General features: G+C 40.8%; 1 pseudogene; it reads right to left on the reverse strand.

Moving 5' to 3' along the window:
• LOC108663408 lies at positions 876-3886 on the reverse strand (annotated as a pseudogene).

Consider the following 8270-nt stretch of genomic DNA (forward strand, 5'->3'; position numbering starts at 1 on the left):
GAAATAAAAAGACTCAAATCCTTCCATTAAAGTTTTACAATCTCAACATTTTAGGTCGAGTGGATTTCGACCTTCAAAGCTTGGGACATGAATTAATTTTGATTCTGGTCGAGTGCATGGCTAGGCATGTATGCATGATTGACATGATGGAATGTTTTCATGTTTATGATTCATTAAGGTTCCAAGACCCTTCTCTTGCTTCATCCGATTTTTCACTGTAGCTTTCAATGACCTTCGTCTTATGCCTTTCTTCTGGGGGCTTTAGGCAACTTCGGATTTTCCCTAAGCACCTTTTCTTTTGACATTTGATTTTGCCCCAAGTTTAAGGTTTCACCATTCTTTTTCTTCGTTATTAAGTCTTTTGCTGAACAATGAGTATAATTTCTTGCTTAATTAGTTTATTTCTTTTACCAATCATCATTCATTTTCATGACAGCCATTATGTGAAATCAATGGGATAGTAAAGAATAAAAGGGTTAAAATAAAGAGGCGAAGGAGAATTTCATATATGAGAAGTCAGATATTTCAAGGCAAAGAAGAATTTACAGGGCAAACATTAGATCTTTAAGTAATGAACACCTAGACCACTCAGAGAAAACAATCTAATATTCGACTTCAAGAATTGTCCTTAATTGATGCTTTGAGCAAATCTGTAGGTTGCAGACTCCCTAGCTTCCTCTATTTTGCAAAATTGTGGAGCTCCATTCATGGTGTATTTCTACCTCAATCTTGTGTTCCCTTTAGGTTGACATCTTCAAATTCCATTCTAACTTCCTACTTTTCAGCCTCAAGCTGCCCTTTTTGGGTTTTCAGCATGAGCCTCCTCCTTTAGGTACAAGCTGCCCTTTTCGAGTTTTCAGCACGAACCCCTTCTGTTTTTTTTTTTAGGCATAGTACTTCTTCACCGCATCCGTATTTATCGGATTAGGCAGATCTCTCCCATCCATGTTAGCCAAAATCAAAGCTCTTCCTGAAAAAGCCTTCTTTACCACATATGGCCCTTCCCAATTCGACATCCAGTTTCCCCGAAAATCAGTTTGATTAGGGAGTATTCTCTTGAGAACCAACTCTTCTTCTCGGAACTGCCTAGGAAAAACTTTTTTCTCGTATGCTCGCATCATCCTTCGTTGGTACATCTAGCCATGACAAAGAGCCGCAAGCCTTTTCTCCTTAATCAAATTCAACTGTTCGTAGCGGGAGTGGACCCACTCAGCATCTTTCAATTCTGTTTCCATCAACACCCTCAATGATGGGATTTCTACTTCAACAGGTAGAACTGCTTCTGTACCGTACACTAATGAGTACGGAGTTACCCCGGTGGAGGTACGCACAGAAGTTCGATATGCATGCAAGGCAAAAGGAAGTTTCTCATGCCAGTCATTATAAACTTCAGTCATATTTTCGACAATCTTTTTGATGTTTTTGTTGGCTGCCTCTACCGCTCCGTTCATCTTCGGACGGTAAGTTGTCGAGTTATGATGCTTGATCTTGAATTTAGTGCAAACATCCTTCACTATCACACCATTCAAATTGCTTGAGTTATCAGTAATGATCCTTTCTGGAAGCCCATACCAACATATGATCTCTTTTTGGATGAACTTGCACACCACTTTTTGTGTCACGTTGGCATAGGAAGCTGCTTCTACCCATTACGTGAAATAATCAATGGCCACCAATATGAATCGATGTCCATTAGAGGTTTTCGGCGTAATAAGCCTAATCACATCCATTCCCCACATTGAAACTGGCCAAGGTGCATTGAAAACGTGCAACGGGGTTGGTGGAGCATGGATTCTATCAGCGTAAACTTGACACTTGTGGTATTTTCGAGCAAAGTTTATGCAGTCTGTTTCCAATGTCAACCAATAATAACCAGCTCTCATAATTTGTCTAGCCAACATATGTCCATTAGCATGAGCTCCACAAGTTCCTTCGTGGACTTCTTTCATTATTTTGTTGGCTTCCGTAACATCCACACATCTCAAGAGTACTTGATCTTGACTCTTTTTGTAGAGCACTTCTCCACTAAGGAAGAAACTCATTGCTAATCTTCTAAGAGTTCACTTGTCATTGTCCGTGGCATTCTCAGGATATGCCTGGTGCTTGATGTATTGCATGATATCATGATACCACAGCTTACCATCAACCTCTTCCTCAACATTCAAGCAGTGTGCAGAGACTTCACGGACTTCTAAATCAAAAGGGCATACATCAGCCGCTTCTTTTATTTTGAACATTGCTGCAAGGGTGGCCAAAGCATCAGCAATCTGATTCTCTTCTCGAGGCAAATGGTTGAAGCTGATTTCTTTGAACTGTTTGCTTAATTTTGTAACCAGCTTTTTATATGGAACTAGTTTAGAATCTCTAGTTTCCCATTCACCTCTCATTTGACATATCACCAAAGCTGAATCTCCGTACACATCTATCATGTCAGTTTTCATCTCGATTGCTGCTTGTAATCCCATTACCAATGCTTCATACTCCGCCATATTATTAGTACAATTGAAATTCAATCTCGCTGTGGCTGGGTAATACTTTCCATTTGGAGAAATCAACATTGCCCCAATTCCATGCCCCAAAGCATTTGATGCTCCATCAAAATACATCTTTCATGGATTAAGTTCATTGGGACCATCATTTTCTATGTGCAAGACGGCCATCAAATCTTCATCTAGAAAATCAAAACTTACAGATTCATAATCCTCATTAGCTCGATCTGCAAGAAAATCAGCGATGGCCCTCCCTTTGATTGATTTTTGGGACACATACACAATATCATACTCAGACAATAGCACTTGCCATCGAGCTATTCTTCCAGACAGGCAGGGTTTTTCAAAAATATACTTGATGGGATCTAATTTTGCCACCAACCATGTTGTGTGATACAACATGTATTGTCGGAGCCTCTAGGCTGTCCATGCTAGCGCACAACACATCTTTTCGAGCGCAGAGTATTTGGACTCATACTCCATGAATTTCTTGCTCAAGTAATATACGGCCCGTTCTTTTTTTCCAGTTTCATCATGTTGTCCCAATACACATCCCATAGAATTCTTGTTCACAGTTAAATACAAAATAAGAGGTTTTCCAACCGTCGGTGGCACCAACATCGGTGGATTTGTGAGATATTCTTTGATTTTATCAAAGGCTATTTGACATTCTTCATTCCACTCTCCTGGGTCTCGTTTTTGAAGCAGCTTGAAGATTGGATCGCATTTGCAGGTGAGTTGGGATATAAATCGAGCAATGTAATTCAACCTCCCTAAAAATCCTCTCACTTTTTTTTGCGTTTTGGGAGATGGTAGCTCTTGAATAGCTCGTATTTTATCTGCGTCCACTTCAATTCCTTTTTCACTTACTATGAACCCCAACAATTTCCCAGAAGTTACACCAAAAGTGCATTTTGCAGGATTCAACTTGAGCTAAAACTTTCGCAATCTCTCGAACAGTTTCTTGAGATTGACAATACGATCCATTTCTGTATGAGATTTTGCAATCATGTCATCTACATATACCTCTATCTCTTTATGCATCATATCGTGGAACAAAGCTACCATTGCCCTTTGGTAGGTGGCGCCTGCATTCTTCAATCCAAATGGCATTACTTTGTAACTAAACGTTCCCCACATGGTTACGAACATTATTTTTTCCGTATCTTCGGGTGCCATCTTAATCTGATTGTAACCAGAAAAGCCATCCGTGAATGAGAACAAAGCATGCTTTGCTGTGTTGTCCACAAGAGTATCAATATGTGGCAAAGGGAAGTTATCCTTCGGACTCGCTCTGTTCAAATCCCTATAATCGACGCACATTCGAACTTTTCCATCCTTCTTAGGAACTGGAACTATATTAGCCACCCATTCAGGATACTTAGCCACCTCTAAGAATCCAGCATCAAATTGCTTCTTTACTTCTTCTTTAATCTTCAGCAACATTTTTGGCTTCATCCTTCTCAACTTCTATTTAATAGGCTTGCAGGCTGATCTCAAAGGTAACTTGTGGACAACAATGTCAATGTTAAGACCTGGCATGTCCTGATATGATGAAGCAAACACGTCCACATATTCACAGAGCAGTTCTTCTAGCTTCTGTCGTTCATCAGATGACAGCGAGGTGCCAATCTTAACCTCTTTCTTCTCTTCCCCATTTTCGAGGTTAATCATTTCTGTGAGTTCTTGATGAGGTAAAATCTCCTTTTCCTCCTGTTCCAACATTCTCGACAAATCAGGGGGTAAGCCATAGTCATCCACCTCCTCTTCATTTTTCAATTCATCAACGTTCGGAATCATCTTAAAATCGATATTCAAATCGTTGTCTAGATTGTTTTCGTGTTCATTATTTAAAGACCTACAAACAGGTAAAGTTAGACGCGTGTATGGGTAAGTATTTATTGGCTAAAAGAATTGGTGAAAGGAAATATGCAAAAAGATTGATGAATTATGAAACACATTATGCACAGTCATTTATTTGAATGATGAAGGTAACAGAAAGCCTTACTTAAACAAGAAATTACTCTTAACACCCTTGGGCATAGGCATTTCGATAAAATTATTCATTACATTTTTGAAGACTTAAAGATGATGGACAATTCTGTGGCTGTCTAATTTCTTAGCTCCTCTCCTGGCAGTACTGGATACACCACAAGGACCTTCTCGTTAGGTTCTTCATCTTTGATCATATGGATTGATAGCTCATCAAACATCCGTAGAACCTGATTGACCTTTGTTGGTGCTTCAGGATGAATGAAACCTGCAGAGCGAAAAGTCTCATATAAGTGTGGGATTGTCCGTTCCCCAAATTCTTCTTCCTTTCCCTCAAGTTGAGCCATCCTTTTAATCTTCTTTCGAGCTGCCAATTTCCTTCTCTCTTCTTTGGTAGGCTTGTACCCCAAACCAAACCTTTCTTCATTCTTTATCGGAGTCAGAAGACGGTTAATTCCTTGTAAATTCTTTCCTAACCCCAAACCGACACGGCATCCTTTACCCACTATCTGTTTAACCCCTATTTTAGTTGCTACTTACAAACGAGGAGTCGGTATCACTTCTCTTTCCCCCACATAAGTAGCATTAACAAATTCAAAAGATCTGAAAGAACATTTTGGGACTTCTTCTGTTGCCTCTACATAGGGAGCAGATGATTGTTGAATAGTTAGTATGTCTTCCTCCGTAGATACATTTATCAGTTGGCCCTCAGCTATGAATTTAACTTTTTGATGAAGGGAAGATGGTATGGCTCTCGCCATATGAATCCATGGATGCCCTAACAAGCAATTGTATGACGGGACAATGTCCATGACTTGAAATTGGACCTCAAAAATGCAAGGGCTAATTTTTATCGGTAGTTCAATGTCCCTTACCACCTCCCTTGTGGTCTCGTCGAAGGCCCTTACAACTATGCGACTGGTTCTCATATAAGACACATCTACTGGCAACTTGGTTAAAGTAGAGCGAGGCATGACATTTAATGTTGAACCATTGTCGACCAAGACCCTAGGTACGGCATGGTCCTTACATTTGATGGTAATGTGCAGAGCTTTGTTACTTCCTCGACCACCCGATGGGATTTCTTCATCATTAAAGGCAATGAAGTTTCCCACTGTAATGTTCCCTACAATGTGGTCTAACTTTTCCACTGATTTATCTTGTGACACATAAGCTTGGTTCAAGACTTTAAGCAACGCGTTCCTGTGTGCTTCCGAATTCAAAAGCAAGGACAATAGTGAGATGCGAGTAGGCATTTTGGTTAATTGTTCTACCACACTGTATTTACTGTGTTTGATAAACTTGAGAAATTCACCTGCTTCTTTCTCGGTAATAGGATTTTTGACCTCATTGTTCGGAGCAACTACAGGCTCGACAACTTGGTCCTAGGAAAAGGTATCTGCTTTCTTCAGGCCTCCCTCTGCTTGTGCAGGTTTCCCTTTTCCAACTCTTTCCGCTATCTTAGGGGAATAACATCGCCCACTACGCGTTATACCCCCCACACCAGTTAGATCTTTCAAAAGATGCTTGGGGGGCGGACGAAGCTGTGCCCAAAATATTACACTCATAATTTCATGGGACAGCCTTATCGCTCTTGTAAGGGAACGGGCTGGGGACTTCGATGGTAATACCACTTCCAATCATGGTAGGGGATGTATCATTCATAGGGCTCTTGTTTTCTTTATAGAAGATGGTGAGAGATTTAGGTTTGTTTGCCTCGAATGAACTTGATGCCACTTCAGCTGGGGTGTCTCCATTTATGGTTCCGATCAAATTCTCTTCGGCTTCTTCATAAAACTCAATTACCAATGAATCCATCAATTCTTGCAACTTACAACGAAAGCTATCACAATTTTGAATGGAATGCCCAATTGCCCCTATATGAAATTTGCAAGAATAAGCGAGATCATGCCCCAATTCCTTTGTGTCGATTGGCTCTGGGGTGATGGCATTTATCTTGAATAACGCCTCAAACACTTTATCCATTGGCGTTTGAATCTCATCAATACTCTTTTTCACCCTTCGCATCATCCTTTCATGTATGGCATTCACTGTCGGTCTTCCATGATTAGGTAAAGGATTCCCATTAACACTCGAACTGTCTTTTTTGGCAAAATTTAAAAGTCCTACCTTAATGAGCGCTTGGACTTTATGTTTTAAAGCAGTACAATTCTCAGTGGAGTGCCCTTGAATTCCAAAATGGTAATCACAATGTCCATTCGGGTCATACCATTTCGGGAAAGGTGGTCAGAGTGGTTCTAAAGGGGTTCGAGCAAGGAGTCGATTTTCTATGAGTTGTGGTAGCAATGTAGTGTAAGGGACTGGAATAGGATCAAACTTTGGTTTTTCTAGGATAGTTTTAGGTCCTCTTTGACAGTGACCAGGATTATTGGTTGAAGCTACCGGTCTTGGTGGTGGAGTTTATGGAAGAACATTGGTCTGAAACATTGGTTGTGGGGCAGGTTGGTACACATATGGGTTTTGTGTGATGTTGCCTATGTTCGGATAGAAGGGTTGGTATGGGGGGTACGGGTAATATGGGTTAAAGTTGTGGGCTTGTTGGCTGTCGTGAGCGACTACTTGCACATCCCCTTCTTTTTTCTTGGGCATATTCCCTTTTTTTGAGCTGGCAACTTCATGCCCTTCAATTTTTCCACTTTTGATAGCTCTTTCTATTATTTCTTCCAATAAGACCAAATCTGTAAAGTTTTTCATGGCGTTGCCGATCAAGCGCTCATAGAATGGAGCTCAGAGTGTGTTTATGAACAACACAGTCATCTCTTTATCAATGAGAGGTGGCTGAACTTGCGCCGCTGTATCTCTCCACCTTTGGGCATATTCCTTGAAGTTCTCGCTTTACTTCTTTTCCATAGTCTGCAATGACAACCGATCAGGAGCTAATTTAGCCACATGCTTGTATTGGGCTATGAAGGCTCTTGCTAAGTCTTTCCAAGTCTTAATACGATTTCGATCTAGCTGTACGTACCACCGAGCAGCTGACCTAGTCAAGCTGTCTTGAAAAAAATGGATCAGTAATTTATCATGGTGAGACTGTGCAGCCATCTTCCAACAATACATGGTAATATGTGCCATGGGACACTTTGTTCCGTCATATTTTTCAAATTTCAGAACCTTGAACTTGGCAGGGATCAATACATCCGGCACTAAGCATAGCTCGGTTGCGTCCATGGTACCAAACTTATCAACTCCTTCGATAGCACGAAGATGCTTTTCCAACAAATCGTACTTTTTTTGGTCTTTTTCATTTTCTCGTGTTTGTGACGAGTTTTTTCTTAGTTTCTCATGCTCTTTTGGATCGTCTAAATCTGGGACGTGTATTGGTTTAGCAGGATTTATCCCAAAATATGGCCTAAATTGCCCATGAGTCAGTTGATGGCCCATCGGGGGTGGTGCATTGTAATAAACGGATGGCATCACTTGAGGGTGGACCCTTTGAGCGATTTGGGCATGTGGTGGAGTGAACCCTGGGGGATAGGGTGGATCATCCCTTTGGTTTCCACTGTCTTGAGCTGGTGGGTTTTCTAACGGAGCTGGCTCTTCGATCACTCTTTTTCCTTTACTGAAACTCATCTTCAATTCCATCATCTTTGCTAACTGTTCTCTCATTTCTTCCTGAGCTCTTTCCATTCTGTCCATTCGCTCTCTTTGTTCTTCTTTTATGACCCTTGCTTGCTAACGCATATTATGAACACGTTGGTCACTTGGCTTAGGTGGTCAAGCTATTTTGGAACCTTATTGTAATCATAAACATGAATTAGATGCGTATTC

Source organism: Theobroma cacao, chromosome 9 (assembly GCF_000208745.1).
Source record: "Theobroma cacao cultivar B97-61/B2 chromosome 9, Criollo_cocoa_genome_V2, whole genome shotgun sequence".
Classification (NCBI taxonomy): domain Eukaryota; kingdom Viridiplantae; phylum Streptophyta; class Magnoliopsida; order Malvales; family Malvaceae; genus Theobroma; species Theobroma cacao.